The 18,956-nt window shown below is 37.6% G+C and overlaps 1 non-coding gene across 1 annotated transcript; it reads right to left on the bottom strand.

Annotated features, from left to right (window-relative positions):
* Window positions 1-8,946: 8,946 nt before the first annotated feature.
* LOC148553848 (small nucleolar RNA R71) lies at window positions 8,947-9,054 on the bottom strand. The gene has a single exon (XR_015892851.1). It is a non-coding gene; the product is annotated as a small nucleolar RNA R71 (small nucleolar RNA).
* Window positions 9,055-18,956: the final 9,902 nt, after the last annotated feature.

The raw sequence follows: 18,956 nt of genomic DNA, 5'->3' as shown, positions 1-18,956 counted from the left end.
AAACGTGTGCCTTATTATTGGTTATTGTAAATATTTTTCTTTTGTCTGTTTATTTGTTTCTGTTTTCATTTTTTTTATTATTTATTCTTATTAGCTACCATGAGTTCTCACCCCTCTCGCTTTGAGTTTGGTTCTAATATTGTTGAAGGGAATGAAAGCTATAGTAGGAACATGCATCAAGGTCAGAGCAATCAAGGATGGATGGAGCCACGAGGACTTGATCAACCCTTTAGGCAATAACACCCTCCACAGTATCACAGACGACGACCATTCTACAATGCATGCCAAGGCAATAGATACGGTGGATCCTTTTGTAGTTACCAACAATTTCCACCCTGTGCTTATGAACCACCCTCTCAACATAGCTTTGAACCACCACACTCAGAAGTTTCTTTTCACCATTCACCACCGTATGACCCTTATCCACCACAATTCCAATCCAATTACTCCCAAGAACCACCACTGCAATATTCACCATCTCCATATCCTTATCAAGAAGAACCACCTCTGTATTATGAGCCCTCTCTCCTAACCAATGAACCCTCATATCCAACCCAATCTCCAATGGATGACACCCTTCGTGTTCTTCTTCAAGGGCAAGCGAAGATGCAAAGGGACGTACTGGAACTCGCTACTGCCTTAACCGGGGTAGTAAATAAATTAGCTTCCCAACATCTGAGCACTCAAAGTACTCCCATGGCTACATGTGGGGAATCAAAAGAAGAGCGAAGCATGAAGGAGACACTAGAAACTTCGGTGGACAATGAGGAGCATGGCTTTGTATTGGAACAAGTGGAGGAAGCCATAATAGTTGTAGAGGAAGAAGTGGTTGAAGATTTAGGAGATGCTGAACCTCCATGGGAATCAAGAACCGTAAAGGATTCCGCCGAGAAGTTCGAATTTGATGCCAAGGAGGATAGTGCACAACCTCCAAAGCATATACCTTGTGAAAAGTTGGACGGAACAGACCAAGAAGTTGATTCCATAGGCAGTGATGATCATGAATCAAGCTCTCCTAGTCACGAACTTACATCCGCAACTGAACTCCTTGAGCCTGAAGAACCTTATCCAAGTGAATACGAAGATGATGTCGAGGTAGATTTCTCTCAACCTCCAACTTATGACTTGAGTGATGAGGAAGACATAGAAGACTTTGATCAAGACGCAGTTGCAGTTGAAGAATTTTGCAAAGAAGTGGAGAAATTCACAGAAGAATACAAGGGAGTAGAGCTTATAGAACCACTGGAAACACCTATCCCAAGGCCATTACCACCTAATACAAGCTTCAAGTGGGTACAATCCTTAACCTTTATCTTTACTTTTTCACTTGAATATGGTTTGCTTGAAATAGATGGCCAGCTTAGAGCTCTCTACGGCTTTAAGAGTAAGAGGGAAATGGCTCGTACTCAAAGCTGGTGTGCAAGATTCAATAAGGTTCCACGCTTCAATTCAAAGTGCACGGATTGGTATCAAGTTCAATTGAATGGGTCTCGGAAGGCGTTTGGTCATCTTAGTGAGAATACAACTTCCAAACCGCTCGGCTGGAAAAATACAATTCCAGACAAGGGCGGGTGCAAAAGCAAGGTTTGGGATCCTGGAATCTATTCTGACATTCAACACCCCGGGAGCCTGAGAACCTGTTTAAAACTGCTCAAGGGCTTTATATGCCTTGTTTGGGACCCCGGAGGCTGTTGGCATTCCAAACATTGGTGGAGATTTTTGGATGAATACAAGCACAAGCCACCATAACAGGGAACTCATCAAATGTCCAACTTAAGGACTTTAACTAAAAGTGCTAGGTGGGAGACAACCCACCATGGCATGATCGTCCCTTTTTCAATTTAATTCTATTTCGTTTTGTTTATTTTTGAGTTTTATTTTATTTTATTGAACCTAGAATTATTCATAACATCTGCATACTGCATTTTGCATTTTGCATTAAAAAATGAAAAAAAAGCACGCGACACGACAGCGTCACCGACGCGTCCGCGTCCTCTGTGCCTTAGGAAGAAAAGAGACTTTACAGAAAGTCACGCGAAAGCGTGGCTGGAAGCGTGCCTTTGGGACAAAATTGATCCACGCATCTGCGTCATGTGGAAAAAATGCCTCCCACGCGTCCGCGTCACCCACGCGAACGCGTGGCCCTGTTAAATCGATGTAAACGAGTGTTTGGCAGCAAGTTAGGCCGGAATGGGGCTGGAACGGTACTAGAAGCACAAGCCTTACCACATGAATGCGTGCCCCACGCGTCCACGTCATTTTGCAAATATGGCCATCCACGCGATCGCGTCACCCATGCGAACGCGTCACCCCAGATTTTTGGCAAAAATGCATTTAAACAGAGAGTTGTGCGTACGCGAGGCTGCTCTCGCGCCACTAGAACAACTCGAGTCACGCATCCGCGTGCCCCACGCGTCTGCGTCACCTGAACTTATCGCACACCACGCGACCACGTCACCCACGCGTCCGCGTCGCACAACTTAGCCTGATCAGCGCCAATTATCTTATCTTTTCTTTTCTAATCCTAATTTTTTTCTATCTTTTCTTCTTTCTTCTTTCTTTCTTACTTCATCTTTTTAACTTCTCATCCCTCTTCACTTTCATTCTATTTTATTTAATTTATTTGCATACTTTCATCCATTGCATTTTAACTTTGGGTATATTTTTATTTTCTTTTCTAAAATTATTATTTTTTCATTGGTGTTAAAATTTTCTCATTCAACTGTTACATCTTTTTGAATTATTCTGGTGCTTCATGACTTGTTTTATTCTAATTGGGTATTATTATTCATAAGTCAATGCTAATTTTTATAATACTGGTATTCCTTTTGCATTGATATGCACTTACACTATTTTGCATTACCCACACCCTCTTCCCCATTGTTGCAATTCTTGCACTATTGATATGCCGTATGCTTCTACTATTTTCTCACTGCATGTTGTAGCTACCATGTAATTGAGACCTTTATTATTTGGCATTACCAACCCATATTTTATTTATTTTCCTTATCTTTATTTCTCGGTTACTTTTCTCCCTTTTCCTCTTCTTTCAGGATGGCCACCGAGGAAGGAAAAAGGAAGAACTTCTATATGGGGAGACAGGTAAGTCAATCTGCACAATCTATAGAGAAAGGTATCAGTTGGAGCAGCCCATTCATTTGTACATCTTAGCATTCACCGAGGATGGTGCAACCTTTAAGTGTGGGGAGGTCGATACCGATCTCCATGGGTTAGTTATTCTCTTCTCAACACTAATGTCTTATTTTCTTCATTAGTTCATTGTTGCATTGCATAATAGATTGCATGTGTAGTTGATTGTTTGCATTTAAATACTACTTGGTTGAAAAATAATAAGTTTCTTTCTAGGATCCTATTTTTGAAAAAAAAAATCACTAATTTAAATAAAAAAATTAAAATTTTTTATGTGTTAAATTTGTTTGAAGTTGTATTTGGAACATGGTTTTTGAGTCAAAGAACACACAACCTGTGAGATTTTGAGATTAATTACATGGTTACATTAGTTAACCATAAATATTTTATTCTTGTGTGTTTTCTTCTCTATAATTGCAATCTTTACTTTGTTCCACTCTATATGTCCATTATTTAGTGTATTTACATGCTTGCATATGATTGAGGCCATTACTTGTTTTCACTCACTTATCCCAAATAAGCCTACCCTTTTATGTCACCCTTGTTAGCCACTTTGAGCTTTTTAACCCCGCCTCTATTCCATAACCACATTACTAGCCTTAAGCAGAAAAACAAAATAAAAATCCCAAGTTGAATCCTTGGTTAGCTTAAGATAGATATTGTGTATAATTTAAGTATGGGAAATTTTATGGGAACATGGGATAATAATAAAAAAAAAGGGAATTAAATTGAATAAGTTATTTGAAAATTTGGGAAGCATGCTGATGTGAAATCAAAATAATTAAATTACCATGTGCATTGACAAAGAAAAAGAAAATATATATATATATATATATATATATATATATATATATATATATAAATAAATAAGGGGACAAAATTACCCCAATGTTAAGTTAATAAAAGATCAATGCATATGTGACACAAATTAAAAGAAAAGTTGATACATGAGTATATAATGCAAAAGTGAAAATTATAGGTAGCTAGTCATGATTTTAGAAGTTATATAGAATGTATGTATGTTAGATGATAGCTTAGGTTACTCAAGGATTCATATTTTAGCTCACTTGGCCATACATATATCCTTACCTTTACCTCAGCCCCATTACAACCCTGAAAATACCTCATGATGTTTGCATTGGTATGCTGAATATTTGTTGATTGGTTAGATGAAGAACAAGGTTGAGAAAGCATGACTAGGGAAGAATAGAGTGATTGACCCTAGACACTTGAGAGTTAGAGTGATATACACTACCAGTAAGGGTTCAGTGCTTAATTCTATGTTCTCTGCTTTCATGAGCTATCTTCTTACAAGTTTACTTGCTTTTTATTGTACGATTTGAATTAGTGAAATCTGATTTATGTTTGTCTTGAAGAGCTTATTTACTTTTAACCAAGTAGATAGAAACATCTTAGCATGTATTTGCATTCATATAGATAGGTTGCATTTCATACATTCTACCATTCCTCTTCACTCCTTTATAGCTTCTCTTGAGCTTAGCATGAGGACATGCTATTGTTTAAGTGTGGGGAGGTTAATAAACCACTATTTTATGGTTTATCTTGTGCTCAATTGAGTGGATTTTATCAATCTTTTATACACTTGTTCATACAAAATGCATGTTTTACATTCTCCTTCCTGATTTTGTGCTATGATTGAAAACATGCTTCTTTGGACTTATATTTGCTAATATTAATCCTCTCTTATTACCATTCGATGCCTTGATATGTGTGTTAAGTGATTTCAGAGATTACAGGGCAGGAATGACTCAGAGGATGGAAAGGAAGCATGCAAAAGTGGAAGGAATACAAGAAGTTGAAGAAATTGCTAAGCTGTCCAACCTGACCTCTTTGCACTCAAACGGTCATAACTTGAGCTACAGAAGTCCAAATGAGATGGTTCTAGTTGCGTTGAAAAGCTAACGTCCGGGGCTTCGCAACAATATATAATTTGCCATAGCTGCCTTAAAGCCAGGTGACGCGAACGCGTGGATCACGCGGACGCATGACCTGGCGAAAACCCAATCCACGCGAACGCGTGGACGATGCTTCCTGATGAGCGGATAATTTATACGCTTTTTGGAATTGTTTTTACATAGTTTTTAGTATGATTTAGTTAGTTTTTAGTATATTTTTATTAGTTTTTAATTAAAATTCATATTTCTGGACTTTACTATGAGTTTGCGTGTTTTTCTGTAATTTCAAGTATTTTCTGACTAAAATTAAGGGACCTGAGCAAAAATCAGATTTAGAGGTTGAAGAAGGACTGCAGATGTTGTTGGATTCTGACCTCCCTGCACTCAAAGTGGATTTTCTGGAGCTACAGAACTCCAAATGGCGCGCTTTTAATTGCGTTGGAAAGTAGACATCCAGGGCTTTCCAGCAATATATAATAGTCCACACTTTGCCCGAGTTTAGACCACGCAAACTGGCGTTGAACGCCAGTTCCATGTTGCATTCTGTAGTCAAACGCCAGAAACAGGTTGCAAAGTGGAGTTAAACGCCAGAAACAGGTTACAAAGTGGCGTTCAACTCTAAGAGAAGCCTCTACACGTGTAAAGCTCAATGCTCAGCCCAAGCACACACCAAGTGGGCCCCGGAAGTGAATTTCTGCATCATTTACTCATTTCTGTAAACCCTAGTAATTAGTTTAGCATAAATAGGACTTTTTACTATTGTATTTACATCCGGAGTTTTATTTTCGGATCATTTGAGGATTGGTTCTTCTGGTTCACCCTCTGGGGCCGAGACCAATGAACTCCATTATCACTTATGTATTTTCAACGATAGAGTTTCTACACTCCATAGATTAAGGTGTGGAGCTCTGCTGTTCCTCATGAATTAATACAAAGTACTACTGTTTTTCTATTCAATTCAAGCTTATTCCTTCTCTAAGATATCCATTCGCACCCAAGAACATGATGAATGTGATGATTATGTGACGCTCATCATCATTCTCACCTATGAATGCGTGCCTGACAAACACTTCCGTTCTACATGCAAACAAGCTAGAATGAGTATCTCTTAGATATCTAATACAGAGGACCGAGTCCAAGATATTAGAATCTTCGTGGTATAAGTTAGAACCCATGGACGGCCATTCTTGAGATCCAGAAATTCTAAACCTTGTCTGTGGTATTCCGAGTAGGATCTGGGAAGGGATGGCTGTGACGAGCTTCAACTCGCGAGTGCTGGGCGTAGTGACAGACGCAAAAGGATAGTAAATCCTATTCCAGTATGATCGAGAACCGACAGATGATTAGCCATGCAGTGACAGCGCATTGGACAATTTTCACAGAGAGGATGGGATGTAGCCATTGACAACGGTGATGCCCTACATAAAGCTTGCCATGGAAGGGAGTAGGAATGATTGGATGAAGACAGCAGGAAAGCAGAGGTTTAGAGGAACGAAAGCATCTCTATACGCTTATCTGAAATTCTCACCAATGAATTACATAAGTATCTCTATCCTAGTTTATGTTTTATTTATCTTTTAATTATTAAAACTCTATAACCTTTTGAATCCGCCTGACTGAGATTTACAAGGTGACCATAGCTTGCTTCAAGCCGACAATCTCCGTGGGATCGACCCTTACTCACGTAAGGTTTATTACTTGGACGACTCAGTGTACTTGCTGGTTAGTTGTATCGAAATTGTGAAAAAAAACTAAAATTATGAACGTGCGTATTAAGTTTTTAGCACCGTTACCAAGGAATGAACAATCACGATTTTGTGCACCAAGTTTTTGGCGCCGTTGCCGGGAATTGTTCGAGTTTGGACAACTGACGGTTCATCTTGTTGCTCAGATTAGGTAATTTTATTTTAATTTTAACTTTTTCTTTTTACTCTTTTATTTTCGAAAAATACAAAAAAATTTCTTCTTTTTCGTTTTTCCCAAAATAATTTTCGAAAAAAACAAAAAAAATATTTTATAAAATCATAAAATCAAAAATATTTTTTTGTGTTTCTTGTTTGAGTCTAGAGTCAAGTTTTAAGTTTGGTGTCAATTGCATCTTTTTAATTTTCAAAAAAATTATTTTTGAAAATTTCATGCATTGCATTCTTCATGATCTTCAAGTCATTCTTGGCCATTCTTCTTGCTTGATCTTCATATTTTCTTGTTTTGTGTCTTTTCTTGTTTTTCATATGCATTCTTGAAACATTAATGTCTAAAGAATAAAAATTTTTAAGTTTGGTGTCTTGCATATTTTCTTTTCTTGAAAATTTTTCAAAAATAAGTTCTTGGTGTTCATCTTAACATTCAAAGTGTTCTTGGTGTTCATCTTGACATTCATAGTGTTCTTGCATGCATCACATGTTTTGATCCAAAATTTTCATGCATTGAGTCTTTTTGATGTTTTTCTCTTTCATCATTAAAAATTCAAAAAATCAAAAAAATATATTTCCCTTATTCTATCATAAAATTTCGAAAATTTGGGTTGACTTTTTCAAAAAATTTTCAAAATTAGTTGTTTCCTATGAGTCAAATCAAATTTTCATTTTAAAAACTCTATCTTTTTCAAATCTTTTTCAAAAAAATCAAATCTTTTTCATTTTTCTTTCATAATTTTCGAAAATTTCAAATTGATTTTCAAAAATCTTTTTCTTATTTCTATTTCATATTTTCGAATTTAATACTAACAATTAATGTGATTGATTCAAAAATATTAAGTTGTTACTTGCCTATTAAGAAAGGTTCAATCTTTAAATTTTAAAATCATATCTTTTAGTTTCTTGTTAGTCAAGTAATCAACTTTAATTTTCAAAATCAAATTTTTTTAAATTTCTTTTTCAAATCTTTTTCAAAATAAATTTCAATCACATCTTTTTCAAAATCAATTTCAAAATCTTTTCTAACTTCTTATCTTTTCAAATTTGATTTTCAAATCTTTTTCAAAACTACCTAACTAATTCTCTCTCTCTAATTTTCGAAAATCCCTTCCCTCTTTTTCAAAATTCCCTTTTTTTAACTAATTGTTTTAATTTTAATTTAATTTGATTCAATTTTAATTTTCGAAATTTAACTTTAAATTTTATTTTTTAATTTAAGTAATTTTCGAAATTCCCTCTCTCTCATCTCCTTCTATTTATTTATTCATCTACTAACACTTCTCTTCCACCCAAAATTCGAACCCCATCTTCCTCTCCGTGTTCGAATTTTACCTCTTCTCCTTACATTCTTCTCTTCTTATACTTGCATAAGAAATCTCTATAATGTGACATAGAGGATTCCATATTTTCTTTTCTGTTTTCTTCTTTTTCATATGAGCAGGAACAAGGATAAGAACATTCTTGTTGAGGATGATCCTGAACCTGAAAGGACTCTAAAGAGGAAGCTAAGGGAAGCTAAAGCACAACTCTCTGGAGAAAATCTGACAAAAATTTTCGAAAAAAAAGGAGACATGGCCGAAAATAATAACAATGCAAGGAAGATGCTTGGTGACTTTACTGCACCAAATTCCAATTTACATGGAAGAAGCATCTCAATTCCTGCCATTGGAGCAAACAACTTTGAGCTTAAACCTCAATTAGTTTCTCTGATGCAACAGAACTGCAAGTTTCATGGACTTCCATCTGAAGATCCTTTTCAGTTCTTAACTGAGTTCTTGCAGATCTGTGATACTGTTAAGACCAATGGGGTTGATCCCGAGGTCTATAGGCTTATGCTTTTCCCATTTGCTGTAAGAGACAGAGCTAGAATATGGTTGGACTCTCAACCTAAGGATAGCCTGAACTCTTGGGATAAGCTGGTCACGGCTTTCTTAGCCAAGTTCTTTCCTCCTCAAAAGCTTAGTAAGCTTAGAGTGGATGTTCAAACCTTCAAATAGAAAGAAGGTGAACCCCTCTATGAAGCTTGGGAGAGATACAAGGAACTGACCAAAAAGTGTCCTTCTGACATGCTTTCAGAATGGACCATCTTGGATATATTCTATGATGGTCTGTCTGAGCTATCAAAGATGTCACTAGACCATTCTGCAGGTGGATCCATTCACCTAAAGAAAACGCCTGCAGAAGCTCAAGAACTCATTGACATGGTTGCAAATAACCAGTTCATGTACACTTCTAAAAGGAATCCTGTGAATAATGGGACGCCTATGAGGAAGGGAGTTCTTGAAATTGATACTCTGAATGCCATATTGGCTCAGAATAAAATATTGACTCAGCAAGTCAATATGATCTCTCAGAGTCTGAATGGATTGAAGGAATCATCCAACAGTACTAAAGAGGCATCTTCTGAAGAAGAAGCTTATGATCCTGAGAACCCTGCAATAGCAGAGATGAATTACATGGGTGAATCCTATGGAAACACCTATAATCCCTCATGGAGGAATCATCCAAATTTCTCATGGAAGGATCAACAAAAGCCTCAACAAGGCTTTAATAATGGTGGAAGAAACAAGTTTAGCAATAGCAAGCCTTTTCCATCATCCACTCAGCAACAGACAGAGAATTCTGAGCAGAATCCATCTAGCTTAGCAAATATAGTCTCTGATCTATCTAAGGCCACTTTAAGTTTCATGAATGAAACAAGGTCCTCTATTAGAAATTTGGAGGCACAAGTGGGCCAGCTGAGTAAAAGAGTCACTGAAACTCCTCCTAGTACTCTCCCAAGCAATACAGAAGAGAATCCAAAAAGAGAGTGCAAGGCCATTGATTTAACCATCATGGCCGAACCTACAAGGGAGGGAGAGGACGTGAATCCCAGTGAGGAAGACCTCCTGGGACGTCCAGTGATCAACAAGGAGTTTACCTCTGAGGAACCAAAGGAATCTGAGGCTCATCTAGAGACCATAGAGATTCCATTGAACCTCCTTATGCCATTCATGAGCTCTGATGAGTATTCTTCTTTTGAAGAGAATGAAGATATTACTGAAGAGCAAGTTGCCAAGTACCTTGGTGCAATCATGAAGCTGAATACCAAATTATTTGGTAATGAGACTTGGGAAGATGAACCTTCCTTGCTCATCAATGAACTGAGTGATCTGGATCAACTGACATTGCCTCAGAAAAAACAAGATCCTGAAAAGTTCTTAATACCTTGTACCATAGGCACCATGACCTTTGAGAAGGCTCTATGTGATCTTGGGTCAGGGATAAACCTCATGCCACTCTCTGTAATGGAGAAACTGGGAATCTTTGAGGTGCAAGCTACCAGAATCTCATTAGAGATGGCAGACAACTCAAGAAAACAGCCTTATGGACAAGTAGAGGACGTGCTAGTAAAGGTTAAAAGCCTTTACATTCCTGTTGATTTCATAATCCTAGACACTGGGAAGGATGAGGATGAATCCATCATCCTTGGAAGACCCTTCCTAGCCACAGCAAGAGCTGTGATTGATATGGACAGAGGAGAATTGATCCTTCAACTGAATGAGGACAACCTTGTGTTTAAAACTCAAGGATCTCCTTCTGTAACCATGGAGAGGAAGCATGAAAAGCTTCTCTCACTGCAGAGTCAACCAAAGCCCCCAAAGTCAAACTCTAAGTTTGGTGTTGGGAGGCCACAACCAAACTCTAAGTTTGGTATTGAACCCTCACATTCAAACTCTAAGTTTGGTGTTGGGAGGTTCTAACAATGCTTTGAACATCTGTGAGGCTCCATGAGAGCTCACTGTCAAGCTATTGACATTAAAGAAGCGCTTGTTGGGAGGCAACTCAATGTTATCTAATTATATTTATTTATTTTCTATTGTTATTTTGTGTTTTATTAGGTTGATGATCATGTGGAGTCACAAAAACTACTGAAAAATCAAAAACAAAATGAAAAACAGCAGAAAAAAATAGCACACCCTGGAGGAGAGCAGTCTGGCGTTTAAACGCCAGAAACAAGCATCTGTTTGGCGTTTAACGCCAGAAACAGGCACCAAGCTGGCGTTTAATGCCAGAAACCAGCATCTACCTGGCGTTAAATGCCAGAACAGAGCATGGAAGTGGTGTTTAACGCCAGAAACAAGCAGCAGTCTGGCGTTAAATGCCAGAATTGCATGTATAGGGTGTTTTACACGTCTAAAAGGTGCAGGGATGAAAAATCCTTGACACCTCAGGATTTGTGGACCCCACAGGATCACCACAGGATCTGTGGACCCCACAAGACCCCCACCTACCCTTCTTCTCTCCTTTTCACACCTTTTCATGACTCTCTTCCCCAAATATCCTTCACCAATCAACTCAATCACTCTTCCCCATCACCTCTTCACCACTCACATCCATCCTCTCTTCCCCAAAAACCCCACCTACCTTCAAATTCAAACTAATTCCCCTCCCAAACCCAACCCTAATGGCCGAAACTTCACCCTCCCCCCGCTCCTATATAAATCCCTCATTCCTTCTTCATTTTCACACAACACAACCCTAAATTCACCCTTGGCTGAAAACACCTCACCCTCCATCTCCTCCATTTTCTTCTTCTTCTACTATTTTTCTTTCTTTTTTTGCTCAGGGACGAGCAAATATTTTAAGTTTGGTGTGGTAAAAAGCATAGCTTTTTGTTTTTCCATAACCATTAATGGCACCTAAGGCCAGAGAAACCTCTAGAAAGAGGAAAGGGAAGGCAATTGCTTCCACCTCTGAGTCATGGGAGATGGAGAGGTTCATCGCAAAGGTCCATCAAGACCACTTCTATGAAGTTGTGGCCAAGAAAAAAGTGATCCCTGAGGTTCCTTTCAAGCTCAAAAAGAATGAGTATCCAGAGATCTGACTTGAGATCCAAAGAAGAGGTTAGGAAGTTCTCACCAACCCCATTCAACAAGTCGGGATCCTAATGGTTCAAGAGTTCTATGCAAACACATGGATCACTAGGAACCATGATCAAAGTGTGAACCCGAATCCGAAGCATTGGCTTACTATGGTTCGGGGGAAATACTTAGATTTCAGTCCGAAAAATGTAAGGCTGGCGTTCAACTTGCCAATGATGGAACAGAACGTACACCCCTACACAAGAAGGGTCAACTTTGATCAAAAGTTGGACTAAGTCCTCATAGACATATGTGAGGAAGGAGCTCAATGGAAAATTGACTCAAGAGGCAAGCCGGTTCAACTAAGAAGGCATGACCTCAAACCAGTGGCTAGGGGATGGTTAGAGTTCATTCAACGCTCAATCATTCCTACTAGCAACCGGTCTGAAGTTACTATAGACCGGGCCATCATGATCCATAGTATCATGATTAGAGAGGAGGTGGAAGTTCATGAGATTATACCTCAAGAACTCTACAAGGTGGCTAACAAGTCCTCTACTTTGGCAAGGTTAGCCTTTCCTCACCTCATCTGTCACCTCTGCAATTCGGCTGGAATTAACATAGAGGGAGACATCCTCATTGAAGAGGATAAGCCCATCACTAAGAAATGGATGGAGGAAACAAGAGATCGTGAACCTCAACAAGAGCTATGAGGGAGGAGCAAGAAAGACAAGGAAGAGACATAGAGGAGCTCAAGAGCACCATTGGTTCTTCAAGAAGAGGAAGACGCCACCCTCACTAAGGTGGACTCATTCCTTAATCTCCTTGTTTATTTATTTTCCTATTTTCGATTTTCGAGCTTTATGTTTATTTATATTTGTGTCTTATTACATGATCATTAGTGTCTAAGTGTCTATGTCTTAAAGTTATGAATATGAATCCATCACCTCTCTTGAATGAAAATGTTTTAATTACAAAAGAATAAGAAGTACATGGTTTCGAATTCATCCTTGAAACTAGTTTAATTATTTTGATGTGGTGGCAACACTTTTTGTTTTCTGAATGAATGCTTGAACAGTGCATATGTCTTTTGAAGTTGTTGTTTATGAATGTTAAATATATTGGCTCTTGAAAGAATGATGAAAAAAGAGAAATGTTATTTGATAATCTAAAAAATCATAAAAATGATTCTTGAAGTGAATACAAAAGCTTGCGAAAAAAAAAAGAAAAAAATGGCGAAAAAAAAAGAGAAAAAGAAAAACCAAGCAGAAAAAGCCAAAAGCTCTTTAAACCAAAAGGCAAGAGCAAAAAGCCAATAGCCCTTAAAACCAAAAGGCAAGGGTAATAAAAAGGATCTAAGGCTTTGAGCATCAGTGGATAGGAGGGCCTAAAGGAATAAAATCCTAGCCTAAGCGGCTAAACCAAGCTGTCCCTAACCATGTGCTTGTGGCGTAAAGGTATCAAGTGAAAACTTGAGACTGAGCGGTTAAAGTCAAGGTCCAAAGCAAAAACATAGTGTGCTTAAGAACCCTGGACACCTCTAATTGGGGACTTTAGCAAAGTTGAGTCACAATCTGAAAAGGTTCACCTAGTTATGTGTCTGTGGCATTTATGTATCCGGTGGTAATACTGGAAAACAAAGTGCTTAGGGCCACGGCCAAGACTCATAAAGTAGCTGTGTTCAAGAATCAACATACTGAACTAGGAGAATCAATAACACTATCTAAATTCTAAGTTCCTATAGATACCAATCATTCTGAACCTCAATGGATAAAGTGAGATGCCAAAACTATTCAAGAGGTAAAAAGCTACAAGTCCCGCTCATCTGATTAGAGCTAAGTTTCATTGATATTTTGGAATTTATAGTATATTCACTTCTTTTTATCCTATTTGATTTTCAGTTGCTTGGGGACAAGCAACAATTTAAGTTTGGTGTTGTGATGAGCGGATAATTTATACGCTTTTTGGCATTGTTTTTACATAGTTTTTAGTATGATTTAGTTAGTTTTTAGTATATTTTTATTAGTTTTTAATTAAAATTCACATTTCTGGACTTTACTATGAGTTTGTGTGTTTTTCTGTGATTTCAGGTATTTTCTAGCTGAAATTGAGGGACCTGAGCAAAAATCAGATTCAGAGGTTGAAGAAGGACTGCAGATGCTGTTGGATTCTGACCTCCCTGCACTCAAAGTATATTTTTTGGAGCTACAGAACTCCAAATGGTGCGCTCTTAATTGCGTTGGAAAGTAGACATCCAGAGCTTTCCAGAAATATATAATAGTTTATACTTTTTCCGAGTTTAGATGACGTAAACTGGTGTTGAACGCCAGTTCCATGCTGCATTCTGGAGTCAAACGCCAGAAACAGGTTGCAAAGTGGAGTTAAACGCCAGAAACAGGTTACAAAGTGGCATTCAACTCTAAGAGAAGCCTCTACATGTGTAAAGCTCAATGCTCAGCCCAAGCACACACCAAGTAGGCCCCGGAAGTAGATTTGTGCATCATTTACTCATTTCTGTAAACCCTTGTAACTAGTTTAGCATAAATAGGACTTTTTACTATTGTATTTACATCCGGAGTTTTATTTTCGGATCATTTGAGGATTGGTTCTTCTGGTTCCCCCTCTGGGGCTGAGACCAATGAACTCCATTATCACTTATGTATTTTCAACGATAGAGTTTCTACACTCCATAGATTAAGGTGTGGAGCTCTGCTGTTCCTCATGAATTAATACAAAGTATTACTGTTTTTCTATTCAATTCAAGCTTATTCCTTCTCTAAGATATCCATTCGCACCCAAGAACATGATGAATGTGATGATTATGTGACGCTCATCATTATTCTCACCTATGAACGCGTGCCTGACAAACACTTCCGTTCTACATGCAAACAAGCTAGAATGAGTATCTCTTAGATATCTAATACAGAGGACCGAGTCCGAGATATTAGAATCTTCGTGGTATAAGTTAGAACCCATAGACGGCCATTCTTGAGATCCAGAAAGTCTAAACCTTGTCTGTGGTATTCTGAGTAGGATCTGGGAAGGGATGGCTGTGACGAGCTTCAAACTCGCGAGTGCTGGGCGTAGTGACAGACGCAAAAGGATAGTAAATCCTATTCCAGTATGATCGAGAACCGACAGATGATTAGCCATGTAGTGACAGCGCATTGGACCATTTTCACAGAGAGGATGGGATGTAGCCATTGACAACGGTGATGCCCTACATAAAGCTTGTCATGGAAGGGAGTAGGAATGATTGGATGAAGACAGCAGGAAAGCAGAGGTTCAGAGGAACGAAAGCATCTCTATACGCTTATCTGAAATTCTCACCAATGAATTACATAAGTATCTCTATGCTAGTTTATGTTTTATTTATCTTTTAATTATTAAAACTCTATAACCTTTTGAATCCGCCTGACTGAGATTTACAAGGTGACCATAGCTTGCTTCAAGCCGACAATCTCCGTGGGATCGACCCTTACTCACGTAAGGTTTATTACTTGGACGACCCAGTGCACTTGCTGGTTAGTTGTATCGAAATTGTGAAAAAGAACTAAAATTATGAACGTGCGTATTAAGTTTTTAGCGCCGTTACCAAGGAATGAATGATCACGATTTTGTGCACCACTTCCGCGTCACTTTTCCGCGACCTGTACGTACCAGAAATTGTTGGGGCGATTTCTGGGCTGTTTCAAACCTAGTTTTCGGCCCAGAAAACACAGATTAGAGGCTATAAAGTGGAGGAATGCATCCATTCATCGGGATGTCTTCCATTATTCACTTTTCATAATTTAGATGTAGTTTTTAGAGAGAGAGGTTCTTTCCTCTCTCTTAGGTTTTAGGATTAGGATTCCTCTTAAAGGATTTAGGATTTCAACTCTTTATCAGGTTCAATATTCCTTTTATATTTTTATTTATTCTAATGCTTTTATTCGTATCTGCCTTATGTTACCAATTTGGCTTATGAACTCTTTATGTTTAGATTGATTTTCTTTTATTAATGCAATTGAGGTATTTCATATTTATGATTTTTATTTAGCTCTTTATAATCTTGGCTTTCATTGATTAATTGGAGACTCTTGAGTTATCAAACTCATCGTGATTGATAATTGTTATTTTTGCTAATTGATTTGAATTCCAATAACTCTAGTCTTTCCTTAGGAATTGATTAGGACCTGAGAATCAAGCTAATTAGTCCACTTAACTTTCCTTTGTTTAGTAAAGGCTGACCAAGTGGGATTAAAACTCAATTCTCATCACCATCAATAAGGATAACTAGGATAGGACTTCCAAATTCTCATACCTTGCCTAGAGTTTTCTTAGTTATTGATTTACTAATTCCTGCAATTTATTTCTCTTGTTCAAACCTTTTCAAAACCCAAAAATACTGTTTTCCATAACCAATAATAAATCATACTTCCCTGTAATTCCTTGAGAAGATGACCCGAGGTTTAAATACTTCGGCTTATAAATTTTATTGGGTTTGTTACTTGTGACAACCAAAGTTTTTGTAAGAAAGGAATTCTTGACGGTCTAGAAGCTATACTTGCAACGCGAATTTATTTGTGAAATTTCTAGATCGCACGAGAGTTTCGTTCTTCAGTTAACTAAGTGGGAGCAATGGACAATTCTCATCACAATTAATAAGGATAACTAGGATAGGACTTCTAGTTCTCATACCTCGCCAAGAGCCTTTCTTAACTATTAGTTTATTTTCTTATCAATTACATTCCTTGTTCAACCTTTCAAAAACCCAAGAAGATACTTTTCCATAACCAATAATAAATACACCTCCCTGCAATTTCTTGAGAGACGACCCGAGGTTTAAATACTTTGGTTTATAATTTTAGGGGTTTGTTACTTGTGACAACCAAATTTTTGTATGAAAGGATTCTTTGTTAGTTTAGAAACTATACTAGCAACGAGAATTTATTGAGGAATTCTTTACTAGCAAAGAATCCATTCATCACCTACCCTCTCCCGACATAGGCACAAGTCCCGGATATAGCTTTCCAGATGCATACAGTGTGCATATAAGTCTTATGGCCAGGCTGCATACATTGTAACTTTTAAACATGTGATATACTTACATTTGGAAAATAGTTCACAGTGTGCGGGCAACCCCACTATACATTTGGCCCTAAGGCCCAAACAATGTTGCATCTACTTTCATGTGGCAGATAGTCTTTTAAAATTTTTTTATCTTTGCCCTCTAGTCTCCTGTGTCAGAGATCTGCTCTCTTGTGGCAGATATCCCTTAAGTTAATACATTCTTTTCTTTCTTGTGCTCTGCTCTCTTGTGGAAGAGGTTCGTTAGATTCTTTTAGTCTTTACTTTCAGCTCTCCTGTGGCAGAGTGATAAACCCCAATTTTGTGGTTTATCTTGTATTAAATTTAGGGGATTTTATCGACTTTTCTCACATTTATTCAATGAAATAGCATTATTTGGTGAATTTCTCCTAATTTGCACTTAAAGTAAAAACATGTTTTTTAGGCCTTTAAATCGCTAATTTTAACTCACTTTAATTCCATTTGATGCCTTGATATGTTTGTTAAGTGATTTTAGGATTAGAAGGAAAAGATTGGGTTGAAGGAATGAAGAAAAAACATGCAAAAATGGAGAATTCATGAAGAAATGAGGATTTACTGAACTCAAGGCCACGCGCACGTGTACGCGTGAGAGGAAGATTCGCCAGCGATGCGCACACGTCACCCACGCGCATGCGTGAAGAGGAATTTTGCAATGCGACGCATACGCGTGACCCATGCGTATGCGTGACAAGCTGCACGTGACTTCACTAAAGGCAAAATGCTGGGGGCGATTTCTGAGCTCAAGGATGCCTAAATCCAACTCATTTCTGATGCTTTTGAATCCAAGGATTGCAAGGGAGTGGGAAAGGAATCATAGTAGAGTTTTCATCATGTTTTAGGGTAGAATTCTAGAGACAGAGGCTCTTTCCTCTCTCTAGATTTAGGGTAGAAATTAGGATAAAGTTAGGTTAATCTCTCTTAAATTTATCTTTCAATTCTTGTTTTCCCTTTCAATTCCTTGTTATTACACCTTTGCTCTTCTAGTTCTTATTGTTAATTTCCCCTTCATGTTATTTTTATGTTGATACACTCTTATTAGTTTTAATTTCCATTAATGCAATTTATGTTTTCTTGTTCTTATTGTTTAATTGAGTTGTTATTATTGTTTTCTTACATTGGGTAGTTGTAGCTTTTATTAATTCTTGTAATTTGTGATGTTTACTTTTATTACACTCTAGGTGTTTGTGAAAATGCTTTCTCTAGTTATTGAGTATTTTTCTTTACTCTTGGCCTAGGCTAAGGGAATTTAGTGACCTTGAGTCATCGGGTCTCATTGAATTGGTGATTTGAGAACCCTTAGTGGTCAATTTGATAACCATTGACGCTAGCCTACTACTAAGTCAATTAGTAGCTAGGTTAGGACTTATGAATTGATGTTGATCAAGCCTATTTGATGTACTTCAAGCGTTGAAGTAGACATTGTATGTACTTCAAGCATAGAAGAAGACTAAATGGGTTGGTCCCTCAAAATTGTCAATACATGGTTTGTAGACAACGATAGGTGATCTCAATTTTCATGCCTTAGCCAAGAGTTCTTTTCCTTTCTTTTATTAGTTAATTGTCATTTACTTTCTTGCTTTTATATTTTCTTGCCAATTGCAAATCAAACCCCCTTGTTCTTTCATAGCCAATAATTGATCACTTCATTGCAATTTCTTGTGAGACGACCCGAGGTTTGAATACTTCGGTTAATTTTTATTGGGGTTTGTACATGTGACAACCAATATTAAAATTTGATTGAGAGTTATTAGTTGGTTTGAAACTATACTTACAACGAAGTTGGATAAACCTCATTTTTAGGGTTTATCTTGTGCTTAATTGAGTGGATTTTATCCACTATTCTCACACTTATTCATATAATTCACATGTTTTACATTTTCCTTCCTAATTTTGTGCTATGATTGAAAACATGCTTCTTTGGTCTTAAATTTGATAATTTTAATCCTCTCTTATTATCATTCGATGCCGTGATATGTTTGTTAAGTGTTTTCAGGATTTACAGGGTAGGAATGGCATAGAGGATGGAAAGGAAGCATGCA

Source organism: Arachis ipaensis, chromosome B7, assembly GCF_059453495.1.
Source record: "Arachis ipaensis isolate K30076 ecotype BB chromosome B7, ASM5945349v1, whole genome shotgun sequence".
NCBI lineage: Eukaryota > Viridiplantae > Streptophyta > Magnoliopsida > Fabales > Fabaceae > Arachis > Arachis ipaensis.
The sequence above is the reverse complement of the archived record's forward strand: the minus strand, read 5'-3'. Positions and strand labels throughout refer to the sequence as shown.